The sequence below is a fragment of the Meles meles genome, chromosome 10 (assembly GCF_922984935.1).
Source record: "Meles meles chromosome 10, mMelMel3.1 paternal haplotype, whole genome shotgun sequence".
NCBI lineage: Eukaryota > Metazoa > Chordata > Mammalia > Carnivora > Mustelidae > Meles > Meles meles.
In genome coordinates, this window is record NC_060075.1 from 50,502,183 (window position 1) to 50,509,357 (window position 7,175).

The 7,175-nt window shown below is 47.0% G+C and overlaps 1 protein-coding gene across 3 annotated transcripts in view; it reads right to left on the bottom strand.

Annotated features, from left to right (window-relative positions):
* The window catches only part of SNX10 (sorting nexin 10), a 71,271-nt gene extending 67,042 nt beyond the window's left edge, over positions 1-4,229 (bottom strand). For 2 of the 3 annotated variants that reach the window (XM_046021280.1, XM_046021278.1), the window contains exon 1: positions 4,014-4,229. The gene's annotated coding sequence lies outside the window, so the exon portion shown is untranslated. Of the gene's footprint in view, positions 1-3,903; positions 3,922-4,013 lie in introns of those variants that run through there. The other variant, XM_046021279.1, reaches the window with a different exon arrangement.
* Positions 4,230-7,175: the final 2,946 nt, after the last annotated feature.

Genomic DNA, 7,175 nt, shown 5'->3' on the forward strand with positions numbered 1-7,175 from the left:
CAAAATGTATTGCTTACCAGTACAAAGCTACTTTTCCAGGTAAAGTTTATCAGTTTGTAAAAATTAAATGAAGTCACGGAGCTGGCTTAAAGTCATAAAGATCTCATGACCTTGGGGCACCTGGGTGGCTCAGTCGTTAAGCGTCTGCCTTGAGCTTGGGTCATCCCAGGATCCTGGGATGGAGCCCCGTGTCCAGCTCCCAGCTCAGCAGGAAGCCTGCTTCTCCCTCTCCCACTCCCCCTGCTTATGTTCCCTCTCTCGCTTTATCTCTCTCTCTCTCTTTCGCTCACTGTCAAATAAATAAAATCTTAAAAAAAAAAAAATCTCATGACCTTTTAGTCTTGCTTAGTCATTGGAGCATCAGCCTTTGGCCAGGAGGTGGCCCTACTTCCTAGTGACTCACACACTACACAGAAATCTCAGACTTCACAGAATTTTGAATTTACAGACCTCTCAGCAAAAATATTCTAACACTACATTTTTGCCAAGAGGCCCACATGGCCTCTTTGTGACTCAACCAATGCAGGTTCTGAATCTTTCCCCATCTTCTCCCCCATTTTTAGGCTCCCAGCTCATAACTTTCAGAGTTGCCGATGCCCACTGTGAATGATAGTAAAGTGGTTCGATTAATAACGTGACATGCCAAAGGCTGCTATATTTTAAGAGGCACTTCCTGGAAGCTTTGCTGGCCTCACTATGCTGGGGCAGCTTCAAGGGAGAGCAGGGAGTCTTTGGCATCTCATAATTTATTCACCTGGCACCACTTATTCCAAAAGGAGATACAGGAGTGTGATGGAAAGATGAGACCAGGGGACCTGAGTTATAGCTCCCTTTCTACTTTGAATGAGCTGTGTAGTTCAGATTAAGTTATTCCGCCTCTCCACGGGGCCTCCACTGCCTCATTTGTAAAATGAAATTATTGGAAGAGAGTGGGCATTTCTAACCTTGCTCTCCACCACAGGTGACCCTTTAAGAATCAGAAGTAAGCTGCAGATTCTCTCTCCCAGAATAACACACCTTTGCCCATAAGTATAAAATCATACATTTTCAGGGAGTTCACAGATCCCCTAAAGCCTATCTGTATTCCTAGAGTCAAGATCACAGAGACCTACCGCAAGCTATTAAAAATAACAGAAAATACACAAATGTACACAGAATCACAAAAACTTAAGCAAAGTTGAATTATTTGCAGAACTAAGAGCATCTCCCCTGCAGATACTAGGAGAGGGGAGTAGTTATTTGGGGAAAAATAAATGAAAGTGCCAGTGAGACTTGTCCTTGATTGATGCCTGGCTTACCCCTTTACCTACATTCACAGGGGACTAGGTGAGACCTCCCCTTCCAGAGCCAGGCTGCCCAGTTCAAATTCTGGCTCCATCATTTACTAGTTGTCTGCCCTGGGCTCTGTACCAGTTTCTTCATCTATAACAGAAACAGGAGGGTAAGGGGGTAGAAATAGTAACAATGTCAAGGACTGTTAATAATACACATATAGTATTTGAAACAGGGCCTGGCCTACAGTAAGCCCTAAATTATCAGCTATTACAGAAAGGTGGAACACATTTGCTGAGTGGTTAAAATTGCGAGCTGTGAAGTTTAGGGAAGTCTTAAATACCTTGATGCTTTAGTTTCTCCAGATGTAAATGGGATCTGCTCCATCAGTTTGGTTGGGGGGGGGGATTAATGCGACTGTCACATAAAAACTCTCTCACAATGCCTAGCACATAGTAAGTGCTCAATAAACGTCAGCTGTTGCTATGAACAATTCTGAGAGGGAAGGATTATCACTACTTTTTTTTTTTTTAAGATTTTATTTATTTATTTGCCAGAGAGAGAGATCACAAGTAGGCAGAGAGGCAGGCAGAGAGAGAGGAGGAAGCAGGCTCCCCGCGGAGCAGAGAGCCTGATGCAGGGCTGGATCCCAGGACCCTGAGATCATGACCTGAGCTGAAGGCAGCAGCTTAATCCACTGAGCCACCCAGGTGCCCCTCACTACTTTTTTTTAAAATTTCCGAATAAAAGATAAGTTAGACAGTGTGCCCTGCTGATCGTACCTCAGATAGCGAATGACTGTGTTCGAGACTTCAATCTGAGGAGTCTGAAACCAGAATTTGTAACCACAACCTTGTACTATCTCTTATCTGAACAGGGCTAAGAGAGCATAAATGCTGATTCATACCTACTATGTTACCAAGAGAAAGAAAGAGGTGGGTGATGGCAGTCTAAAATCTGGGGTATTTTCCATGGAGGTGAACCCTGTCTTTGGCAAAAAGCCCCTCTTTGCCACTCTTAGAAATGAAAGACTACAGTGGCTGGACCCCTGTCTCAACCACTTCTAAGCCTTTCGCAAGCGGTTGTTAAACCACAGCAATGACACCGAAAGAGGAAAAAAGAAGCCATTTCCCATAACAGCTTTGCTAACAAAGTGAACCCTTTAAAATGAAAGTAGAGATCCTAAGGCTAAAAACAGCTATCAAGAGGGTTTTGAAGCCACCTAAAAAATTGCAGTCTAGAACACAAACGTCAGTCTTTAATTAACAGGTTTTTATTTATAAAGGAATGACAGTTTATATCTATTTTTTTTTGGATATCAAACTCCAGGAGGCCTTCCCCTAAGTAAAATAAGAGGAAGCTCCCACCACAAGCCGGAGTGGCGGGGAGAGAAGTGGAGTGCCAATCAAGAGACCCCTTGAGAGGAGCAGGGACACCTGGGCAGGTCCCCACTCTTTGGACACCAATTTCCTCACCAATGAAATGGTAGGTACAGTCGGCACTGAGAATTTCTGAAACGGGCTGCCAGGAGAGACAGGATGATCAGTTAAACACAAGTGGGTGCTAATCACATTGCTTCCCATCTTCATACTAACTTCTAAATATATTTTATTTGTGTACCTTTATCCCAAACATCCCCAGTAGTCGATCTTAAATCTACCATTGCTTAGTACAAAAGAGGCCTGAGGGATAGCCACCCCTGGAAGCGACTGCCGAAAGGGCAGAAGCCCTCACCTCACCTACCTAGTACCTCCTTTTTCGGACTGAGGTCGGTCCTCACTGGTCTCCCCGGCGTCCACCTTAGCCCGTGGCCGCGCTCAGCCCCGGGGAGGACAGCGAGTCAGGCACTCCAAGCCCGCCCCCGTACCCCGCACCCCGCACCCCGCCCCCGACCCCTCTTCTCGCCCCGAGGGTGGGAGTCAGAAGCCCACTGGACTCTAGGCCTGTTTCTGCTTCCATCTGGCTAAAGGGCTCTCGGCCTTAGTTTCCCCGTTCTTAAAACGAAAGGTTTGAAGGCAATCACGTGAAAGCCTCGTTCCTGCTCTAAATTTCTAATTCCATCATTCTTACAAGTAAACGGGTCTTGCAGAAATAGACGCCCTTCCTCTCCAGCAGGACAGGTTGCCCTACGTCCCCGTGACCATCCCCCTCAATAACCCGTGCGACCTCACACAAGTATGATGCATCAGAACTGGAAAACAGGCTGTTGCTTTCCCGAGGCACCAAACCTGCTTATCATCATCGCTCAACGTGGATTTTTCTCTCGGGCCTCTTCCCTCAGTCCCGCAATCCTACGAAAACCCATGCCTACCCTTCCCAATTTCTAAACTCAAAGCTACGCATTTCGTGGGTTCAATAATAATAACAACAATAAAATACCCACCCAAACCCGGCCTGGTGTAGGGTGCCACAGCACTTTTTCTGGCATCCAGGATTCCCCCCCGCCCCACCCTCTCCCTGGGGGGTCTCTTTAGCCCCGAACCCCTGGACCGGTACACAATACCCCTCATGCCCTCCCCTGGCAAACGGGCCGACCATTTCTCCCTCCCCTGCACATCCCGGCTGCGAAGGTGGCAGCTCCCCGCTCCAATCCAGGCACCCAAGCTCTTCCCAACCCGCAGGCAGCGACACCTGGGGGCAGCGGGCCCTCTGGAGAGAAAGGGGCGGCAGGCTCGCCCTCGGCCGCGGTCCCCACCCGGGTGGCGCGGGGAAGCCTCCCTCGTTGGGCTCCCGTCACTTACGGACGGCTCCTCCGAGCAGGGCCGAGCCGGCCGGCTGGCAGGCGGCGGAGTTTGCTGACTCAAAGGCACGGCGGCCGCGGCGGCGAGCGCCCAGGAGCGCACCCGAGCGCAGCCCCGCGCGCCCCGCGCACGTAGCGGCCCCGCGCCCGCGCTCAGCACCCGCAGATCTCGTGGGGCCGCCGGGCCTCCTGCTTCCGCCGCCCTGGCCGCCACCGCACCGCCCAGTCCCAGGTGCGGCCCACGCCGCCCGCGAGCCCCGCCCTCCCGCGGGAGGAAGATGAGGCGCACCCTCGGCCCGCCGAACTGCAGCAAGCGGTGCAGCCGCCGGGGGGCGCCCCGGAGCCCCGATTCCGCTTTCCGCGTCCGCCTAATCCCGGAGGGAAGCTTGCCGAGACGCTGGAACTGAAGGTATGCAAGGGGCATCCTCTGGAATCACCACTTAAAAGCCACCTGGACTTTGTTAACCCCGCCCCCTTAGTGAGGGGGAGGATTCCTAAATGGGGAAGAGAGGGATAGAAAGTGCGATCAGAAAGGAAGACTGAATGTTAACGGTAGTCTCGGTGGTGGACAGATGGGGTGTTTTCTGTAAAATTCTTTAAACTTTGCTGTATATTGGAATTTTTTCATAATAAAACCTCTAGGGGAAAGAAATGAGATCTGCCAAGGGGCCAGAATCGGGAAACCTTTTCCCGAACGGCACGCTGCCCTGAGGGTCACCCACCTGTTTGCATGGAAGACCCCAAGAATCGCTTAAACAGCTCCTGGATGCCTAAAGGCCAGAATAATAAAGTAGCCTTATACTTCATTTTTCAAGCACTAATTTTCCCATTAGACAGACGGCTGCAGATTATCGTTCAGAGCCATGCCAGGCCCACCAGAAATGTGCCTATCTAACCCTCCACACCTAGAGGGACTTTGCCTAACAAAAGTTCTGTATCTACCAAGTGGTGGCTTAACTTGGATCCTGAACTTGGAGCTCTGAAGCTTGAAGCACTGGTGTTAAAAAAAGAGAAAAACAAACAAAACTTAACAGAGTAAATTTAAAGATCTTACTGACTTTACTCACTGACCACGAATCTGGCGGCATCCCAACTTGCAGACAGAGAAGAGCTCTGAGGAGCGGACAACCGGGAAGATTTTTTAGGCAGAAGGGAACAGGACAAGTTATAGGAACAAAAAGCAGGTTGGTTGCAGCTGGGTTAGTTTCCTTCAGGGTTCAGCTGGGGCCTATCAGGCAGATTCCCTAGCCAGTGCTGACCAGGTTATTGCTGACCAACTGGTTTAAGATTCCATTTCTGGGAGACACCAAAACTGTAAGGAAGTGCCTGGTGATGTGGGAATTTGCATAACCGACTCCCTGTGGGCCCTGTTGAATTGTTTTTGTTTTGTTTTGTTTTTAAGATTTTATTTATTTATTTGACAGATATCACAAGTAGGCAGAGAGGCAGGCAGAGAGGGAGAGAGGAGGAAGCAGGCTCCCTGCTGAGCATCGAGCCCAATGTGGGGCTTGATCCCAGGACCATGGGAATATGGCCTGAGCTGAAGGCAGAGGCTTTAACCCACTGAGCCACCCAGGCGCCCCTGTTGTCGTGTTTTTAACATTGCTATTTAATTTCTTTTTTTTTAAAATATTTTATTTATTTATTTGACAGAGAGAGAGAGATCACAAGTAGGCAGAGAGGCAGGCAGAGAGAGAGGAGGAAGCAGGCTTCATGCTGAGCAGAGAGCCTGATGCAGGGCTGAATCCCAGGACCCTGAGATCATGACCCGAGCTGAAGACAGAGACTTAACCCACTGAGCCACCCAGGCGCCCCTGCTATTTAATTTCTTTAAAATTGTACCCAAGTCATAATACACAAGTGAGTGTAAAGTTGAAAGCTTTTGAAAATCAAATTAAAGTGTGATTTTCAAAATCTCATTCCTTTGCTCCACAAAGAAAAGCATTGAGTGGAAAACAAAATGCAGCATATGTCTAAGATCCCAAGAGATTCTGGAAAATTAAAATCTTTCTGAATGTATTATTGTCAAAGCACAACCTTACAACTATAGACGGAATAGCAAAAAAACCTTTGGAGAGTCTATAGAAGGTCATTTAAATATCTATTAGAATTATGACCCTAAAAGAGAGGGAGAATATAAAAAGAATTCAGAATAGAATGAAGCGATAATGGAATATTTTAATCCACTCCGTGGATGGTGTTACGGGTTTAAGAATTGTAATGTGCAGGCTGAATCCAGAGGCTGGAGCTAAGTGACCACCACCTTTTTAGGTTCTGACTTTGTTATACCATCGGTGGGCAAGTGAAAAACCAGGACTTTCTGGTGCTTAAGAAATCCTATCCAGCTGAGAAAATCATCATAAAATTGCTTTTAAGAAGAAATTGTTTTAACTGACAAATCCTTCCTCAACTGTGGCTGCTAGGATCCTGTTAACTGAGTTTAACCCTAGCTTTAACACCTTTCGTTTTATGAGCTTAGGAAAAGAACTTAAACTTTCTGGGCCTCATTTTCCCATATTAAAAAAGATGGGTGGTAAAAATAGCACCAGCCACATAGGGCTGTTGTGGGGATTAGGTGAAGTAATCTAGGTACAGGGCATCTGGCTGGCTCAGTCAGTAGAGCATATACTCTTGAACTTGGGGTCATGAGCTTGAGTCCCTTGTTGGGTATAGAGATTACTTTAGAAAAAAGGTAAAATACTTCAAAAAAATTTTTGTAATAATCAGGTAAAGTTCTTGGAACTGTGCTAGGTACATAATAAGTGCTCAATAAATATATTTATTATGATGACATTATTATAATTTTATCATAACTGTTATTATAATTTGATCCTCTTCTCTAATCTCTTCCATCTCCAAGCTACCCTTAGTAACCATATTAAGGAAAGCCACCTCCAGTACCCTGCCTCTAGCTCAAAAGTCAGTAAGTAGATACTGAGTTCTTCCTCCATCCCCGGGAAAATTGCAAAATCTACAGACAGTAAAAATGGAAGTTGCCTGGACCCAGTGCTCAGAAATTGTAATTAGCTGATACTATAAAGAACAGAACATTATATTAAAAACTCTTTATCTTTAAATGTATATGAATGGTCCTGCCTTCTTGAGAAACATTGTCATGGTAGATACAATGTACAGAAGATGGCTTTTATCATTCATCAAACAA